The sequence below is a fragment of the Nicotiana tabacum genome, chromosome 11, assembly GCF_000715075.1.
Source record: "Nicotiana tabacum cultivar K326 chromosome 11, ASM71507v2, whole genome shotgun sequence".
In the NCBI taxonomy this organism is placed as follows: Eukaryota; Viridiplantae; Streptophyta; class Magnoliopsida; order Solanales; family Solanaceae; genus Nicotiana; species Nicotiana tabacum.
In genome coordinates this window covers 36,714,968-36,722,021 of record NC_134090.1, presented here as the reverse complement: position 1 = coordinate 36,722,021, position 7,054 = coordinate 36,714,968, and positions in this window count along the sequence as shown.

The window sequence follows — 7,054 nt, the reverse complement described above, 5'->3', positions numbered from 1 at the left end:
GTGAAGAAAATCCAGGTAAAGATGGAGTCTAGAGTCGCATGCATTAGATCAGATCATGGGACAGAATTTGACAATGTCAAATTTGATGAATTCTGTAATGAAAATGGCATCACTCACAACTTCTCAGCTCCCAGAACTCCCCAGCAAAATGGAGTAGTAGAAAGAAAGAATAGAATTCTGGAAGAAATGGCAAGAACAATGTTGATCGACAATGGAATTGCAAAGAACTTCTAGGCTGAAGCTGTCAACACTACCTGCTACTTGGTGAACAGGTGCATGATCAGATCACTTCTGAACAAAACCCCATATGAATTATTGAATGGAAGGAAACCCAAGCTGACTCACCCAAGAACATTTGGGTGCAAATGATATGTTCTCAACAATGGAAAGGATCAGCTTGGTAAATTTGATGCCAAGAGTGATGAAGGAATATTTCTGGGCTACTCTTCTCAAAGCAAGGCCTACAAGATATATAATAAGCGGACTTAATGTGTTGAGGAAAGTGTCCATGTTATTTTTTATGAGTCCTATCCATCATGTGAGAAGAGTGTAGAGGAAAATCAAGATGGAGAACCCTTACTAGTCCCTGGTGAAGTCATTAACATGACAAACGGAAAGGCAGATATGATGAGTCAAGTAAAAGAGTTAGATGAAGACAACGCTGCCTCATCTTCAATAGAACCAAGCACCTCAATTACAACTATTGAAGCTGAAGAAAGAGTGGTTGATGCAGTTCAGGGAACTCCACTAGCATCTGAGAGAAGGACAGAGGAAAATCAGCCAAACATACCCTCTTCCTCTCAGAATGAACCTCAGGCGTCTAACTGGAGACACTAAAGCTCTCATCCAATAGACAACATTATTACTCCTCTATATTCTGTAGTACAAACTAGGTCAAGAGCCAGAAATTCACTTGCCTTCTCAGCCTTTCTCTCCCAGATAGAACCCAAAAATATCAAGGAAGCCTTGAAATATGTAGATTGGATTACAGCCATGCAAGACGAGCTACATCAGTTTGAAGGAAACAATGTGTGGCACCTGGTACCTAGACCCCTAGATCGAACCATTATAGAAACCAGGTGGGTATTCAGAAATAAACTTGATGAACATGGAATTACCGTAAGGAACAAGGCCAGGCTAGTGATCCAAGGCTACAATAAGGAGGAAGGGATTGACTATGATGAAACGTTTGCTCCAGTTGCTCGCGTGGAAGCTATTAGAATTCTAATCGCTTTTGCATCTCATATGGAATTCACCTTGTCCCAAATGGATGTCAAGAGTGTATTTCTGAATGGACTCCTTAAGAAAGAAGTCTATGTGAAGCAACCCCCAGGGTTTGAATGTCATGAGCACCCTGAATATGTGTTTAAACTGGCCAAAGCTCTGTACGGGCTAAAGCAGGCTCCTCGAGCTTGGTATGAAAGGTTGTCAAAGTTCTTTTTGGAAAATGACTTTAAAAGAGGGAAAATTGACAACACTATTTTCTTAAAGAAACGAGGAAGGAACCTGCTCATTGTTCAGGTCTATGTTGATGATATCATTTTTGGAGAAACAGCTGATTCTCTGTATGAAGAATTTGCAAAACTCATGGGAAGTGAATTTGAAATGAGCATGATGGGGGAACTGAACTTCTTCTTGGGTCTTCAAGTAAAACAGTCCCCAAAGGGTATATCCATTTGTCAGCACAAATACATCAGGGAGCTCTTGAAGAGGTTTGACATGGAAGTATCAAAGGTGATAGACACTTTCATTGCTACTGCCACTCGACTGGACATGGATGAAACTGGATAGCACAAGGAAGCAAAATTCAGTGGCTCTTTCAACAGCTAAAGCTGAATATGTAGCCGTAGCATCCTGCTGTGCTCAGCTGTTATGGATCAAGCAACAACTGGAGGACTTTGGGGTACTTACTGAGAGTGTGCCCCTTCTATGTGACAACACCAGTGCACTCAACATGGCCAAGAATCCAGTTCAACACAAAAGGACAAAACATATTGATGTGAGGCATCATTTCTTGAGGGACAATGTGGAGAAAGGGCTGATATGTATGAAGTTCTGTAGCACAGAAGATCAAATTGCAGACATTTTCACCAATGCTCTAAGTAGGGAACAGTTTGAAAGAAACAGAGTGAAGTTGGGGCTTTTAAAGCCTAATTGAGAACTTGATTCCTCTTTAATTGGCTTTCACTTTCAAGAAATAACTAGCTAAAAGTGTTTTCTGGCTATGTCTAACTCGCTTCAATACCGTTGCAGGTAAACACGCATAATGAGTATAGAAGATGTAGATACAGTGCATGAATGATAAAAGAGGATTGATTCTTTAAAGAAAAAAGGGTCAAGAACCTGGTTCTTGTACCAAAAGTTAGTAGTTCTATGCATCTTTTAATACACGTCTTAAAAAGGGTACAAAACACAACCTCCATGTCATCAACTTTTCAGATCCTGCTGTCACATCTCTTCACTTCAAATCATTCCATCTCCCTCTGAAACATTGCAATTCTCCACGCCCAACCGCCATTTCAGAACCGGTGCCTATTCCTCTCTCTTCATAATTATCCTCTCCTCTTAAAAACCCTCTTTTTTGCTCTTCCTAACCATAAGTATTACATTAGAATTTCCCAAAACCAGGATCACAGCACTTCTTTCAATGGTTGAGACAACTTCCAATCTCCCTGCCTCAGTCGTAACTACTACTGATCAATCTATGGAGCCTTCCGCTCCCACTAAGACTTCCTCACCCACTATTACTCATGCCGCTACAGCCACACCTCACCCAGTTTTCCAGTCTCTTCCTAATTCAGAAACTCTTAAAACTGCTGCTCCATTCTCCCCATCGTTTGAGGCTCCCGCCAGTCAAAGCCCAAGTAGAGAATAAGGTCAAAACCCTGAGGTCACAAAGTGTTCTGCTATCGTTGGTACTGATTCCATGGTGGTGGTAGAACCATTTGAGGAAGAGAAAAAGGTCGTGAACGTGTTTGTGGTGTCTATTGATGGTGTATTGCATGAGATCACCTCTAAGAAAAACGAGGCACAAAGTATGGGGGAAGAAGGGGCCATTGTAACTGTTGAGGGGATGCACTAGCAGATACTACTAGGGCATCCCATGAGGAACCTGACCCCCCCTCCAAAGGACCCAGGTCAGGGCCCTCATTCCTAGGACAGTGATGTTCGTGCATTTGATATGTGCACTTGGAAATTCAAGCACCTGAAATGAGATCCAGTGATGAAGAAGACCTCGATAATGTGGCTCTCGATGCATTCATAAGCAAGCGGAGAGTTGTGTCCACCCCTGAGTCTGAAACCAAACGACCTACCACCAGGCTTCAAGTAAAGGTGGCCTACGATTCTGCTCTTCAAAAGAGCAAGAAGAGTAGTAAGAAGAAAAAGAGAAAGTTGGTGAAAGACGGTGTACCTATCAGTGATGAGGCGATCCCTGTAGTCGAGGTGGAATAGGAAACCCTAGATGAACCTGGTTCACTTGTTAGACGATCTTCAAAAAAGACGAAGTCTGCTTTAGTAGAGAAGGGGTCAACATCTAGGTCCAAGATAAAGGAGGTGGTAAGTGAGTTTTTGTTGTCTGATGAGGATGTGCTAGTCAAATCCAAGGGAAAAGGGAAATTCAGTGGAGAGAAGTCCGGCAAACGCAAGTCTGAAACCTTTGAAAAACCTGGTTCTGTGAAGAGAATGAGAAGTGAAGTCAGACTTGGCTCTAAACGCCTGAGGCATCAAAAGGTTCTGTTGGGTCATACGTTTGACCCAGCAATCTCTGAGATGGTTGGAATGCGCCAAATTCTGGAAATAGTCGAGTTTTAATGTTGGGCGCATCTATTTCAAATTGATGCACCCAAGGTATATGAGGATGAGGTACAAAGCTTCTTTGCTAGCCTCTTTCCAGTTGAGACTGACCACATTTGTGCCTTGATCAATGGGGTGGACATCGTGTTTGATGTAAAGTTGCTTGGAGAGATACTAAAAGTTCTTACAGCGGGTGTGTCCAGTTAAAAGATGTGTGTCAGTTTAACTTCAGAAATGTCGTGGTAAAAACCAATGCAAACCAGAAGGGGGACCACATCCATAAGAAAGTGCTACTCTTTGTCTATCAGCTGCTATTCGTATTGGTTAACAAAGTTCTATTGCCTCGAGCTGAGAGGAGGTCAGTGACTTCTAAGTCTGACCTATTCTTGATGGAACAACTGGACAGTTTTACTTCTGTGAGTCTATCTGCTATTATGACTGAGCACATGCAAAAGGTTGCCACCATCAAAGATGTTAATCATGGCCTTCCCTATGGGTTCCTGCTTACACAAGTGTTCAAATTCTTTGAAGTCCCACTGGGGACAGGCAAGGTGGGAACTAGGAAGCAGACTTTCTCACAGACAACTTTAGAAGAGTGCGAGTGCGTGGAAAAGAATGGGGGGTAGGAAGTACATCAACCGTCTCACAACTTATTAATGCTCAGAACAGTGCAGCTGAGGAAATTAGTTGGTTGAAGGCCAGGAATGCTATCCTGGAAGGTCAGCAAGCCCAAGGGGTTCCGGTGTCAAATGATGAAGTGGCTCATTTGACAAAGGAAATGTTGATATCAGGGCGCAAGTAGAGAACCTGAAAGCAGAACTGCTCAATGAGAAAAAGTCGGGAAATGCACGAATAGATCTCGTTCTCCAAACACTTGTTGCAGCTTCCAAGCCTTTTCCTCCTAGTGCCCCCTAAGTACTCTTTCAGTGACCAGTTTCTGGAAATGTTTGTTAAGTTTTCTTTGATGTTTTGGCGGATGTTTTTGTTTTCTTTTTTTATGTGGCTGGGATGAAACACTATTGCTCCCGTTTTGCAAAAGTCCAATGTTGCCTTTCGCTTTTTCAAAGCAAAGGCTTATTAAAGTTTTATTAATATCAATCATTGTGTTATTACGTCAGTACTCTTCTTCTGTGTTTCTATTCTCTATCATGATTGTGTGCACATATATGGCATGAGTTAGCTTAGCTGGACTTCTTTGTGCTATTATTCTATCTATTTTTTAATGATGCCAAAAGGGGGGAAAATATGACATAACATATGGTCATTTACTCAGGAGGAACACATGAGTCAGGGGGAATCTGTGTTCCCTATTACTTAATTTGGTTCTTACTGCTCTAAATTCACTCTATAAATGTTAAGTTTGTTATCATCAAAAAGGGCGAAATTTATAGGTTTTAAATGTTCTTGCCTTATGTTTTGATGATCTAACAAACTTATTGTTAAGAACCAGATAGGGAACCTGACCTACTCGGACTATACTGCAAGCTTTACGAATTCCAGCTAAATGTGAACTGCTACAGCTTCAGGAGCTAGGAACCCAAACAAGGATCTGATACCCTTGTAGTTTCCTCATCACAGTACAAGTCAATTGGTCACAACTGAAAATGAAGTGACTGACTGCATAGTTTCTGTCGCCCTGTACTATCTCCAGCAGCGCCCACTCATTCTCTAACCAAATAAAGTTCTCACATTATTTCAAGTGATGTGATCAAGGTGTACCTACAATGAGTTTATACAAAACATCACTTGAAGGTTTCAGTTTCTCATTCAAGCTTCTTGCCAAAACATAGAAATCAATCCTCACAAGCTTGAAGAACAAAGTTCAATGTAACTACAGACTAGTTCCTAAAAGATAGCTTGTTGTTGTCCTAGTTGAGTTATAACTTTGCGATTATACTTATTGTATCTCCTAAACTGCTTAACTAGAAGCCTTTGATTAGGAATCCTCTTGTAAATCCGTAAACTCCTTGAGTTTATGTTGTGACTAGATTTAGTCATAAGCAAAAGTCTTTGTAATTGTAGAGTTACAAAGTAGCTTGTGGTGAGAGTATCACAAGTTAGTAAAAGCCTTTGTAACTAGGAAGTCACAAAGTGGCTTGTGGTAAGAGTACCACAAGTTAGTTGAGTAAATCCTTTGTAATGGAGTCATTGCAAAGTGGCTTGTAATAGGTTCTTTACAAGTTAGTGAAGTTAAAAGCCTACAGGTGTAGGTCGTGGTTTTTTTATCCTCTTGTGTGGGATTTTTCCACGTAAAAATCCTCAGCCTTATTTACATACTGCTTCAGCAGCATTCTCAGCAGAATCTCATAGAGGACCAGGTACTCTACAGTTTGGTGGACTCACACAAACTAACATTCCTTTATTCAATGCTTCTTGCAATCTTGCGGGATTGAGGAACGTATGGGTGAGGTTTTTTCCATCTTATATTTTTCTAATGTGAGTTTGAAGAACGCTTTCGCTAGTTTTGTGAAAAACTTTAGCGGGTGATTTTGTTTTTCTCTCTTCTTTGTACTTGAGAGGTGCAAAACCTCAAAAGTACATCAACTGTCTTGAAGTCTGTTTTAGGCCATAGAGTGATTTCAATAGTCTACAAGATTTATTCTCCCACTGTCGTCGGAAACCCTGTGGCAAGAACATGTATACTTCTTCATAAAGATCCCCTTGCAGGAATGCATTGTTGACATCCATCTAATAGAGGATCCATCCCTTTGAGGCTTCTATTCTAAGGACAGTCCTCACAGTTACCATTTTAGCAACTGGTCAGAATGTCTGATGATAGTCCAACCCTTTTTGTTGGGTGTATCCCTTTGCTACTAGTCGTGCCTTAAATCTGTCAACCTCTCCAATTGATTTATATTTGATCTTAAATACCCATTTAGAACCAATTGGTTTCTTCCCTTCTGGCAAGTCAACCACTTCCCAAGTATGGTTCTCTTCAAGTGCTTTAATCTCTTGGTCCATAGCTTCTATCCATCTTGGATCATGTGCAGCTTCATTAAAAGACTATGGTTCAGTTAAAACTGAAAAAATATTGAGATATGACTAATATGCAGGAGATAGATGATCATAAGAGATAACATTAGAGATGGGATAGACAATGTTAGTGCGTGTCTTGGCAGTAGTGATGTAATCTTTAAGCCAAACAAAGGGCCTTCCTTGTCGACTAGATTTCCTAGTCTCTACTTCTATAGATGTTGGTTGTGAATGCACTTCTTCTATTCCTGCTTCTTTTATTATTGTCTCAGCTTCTGGTTCAAGG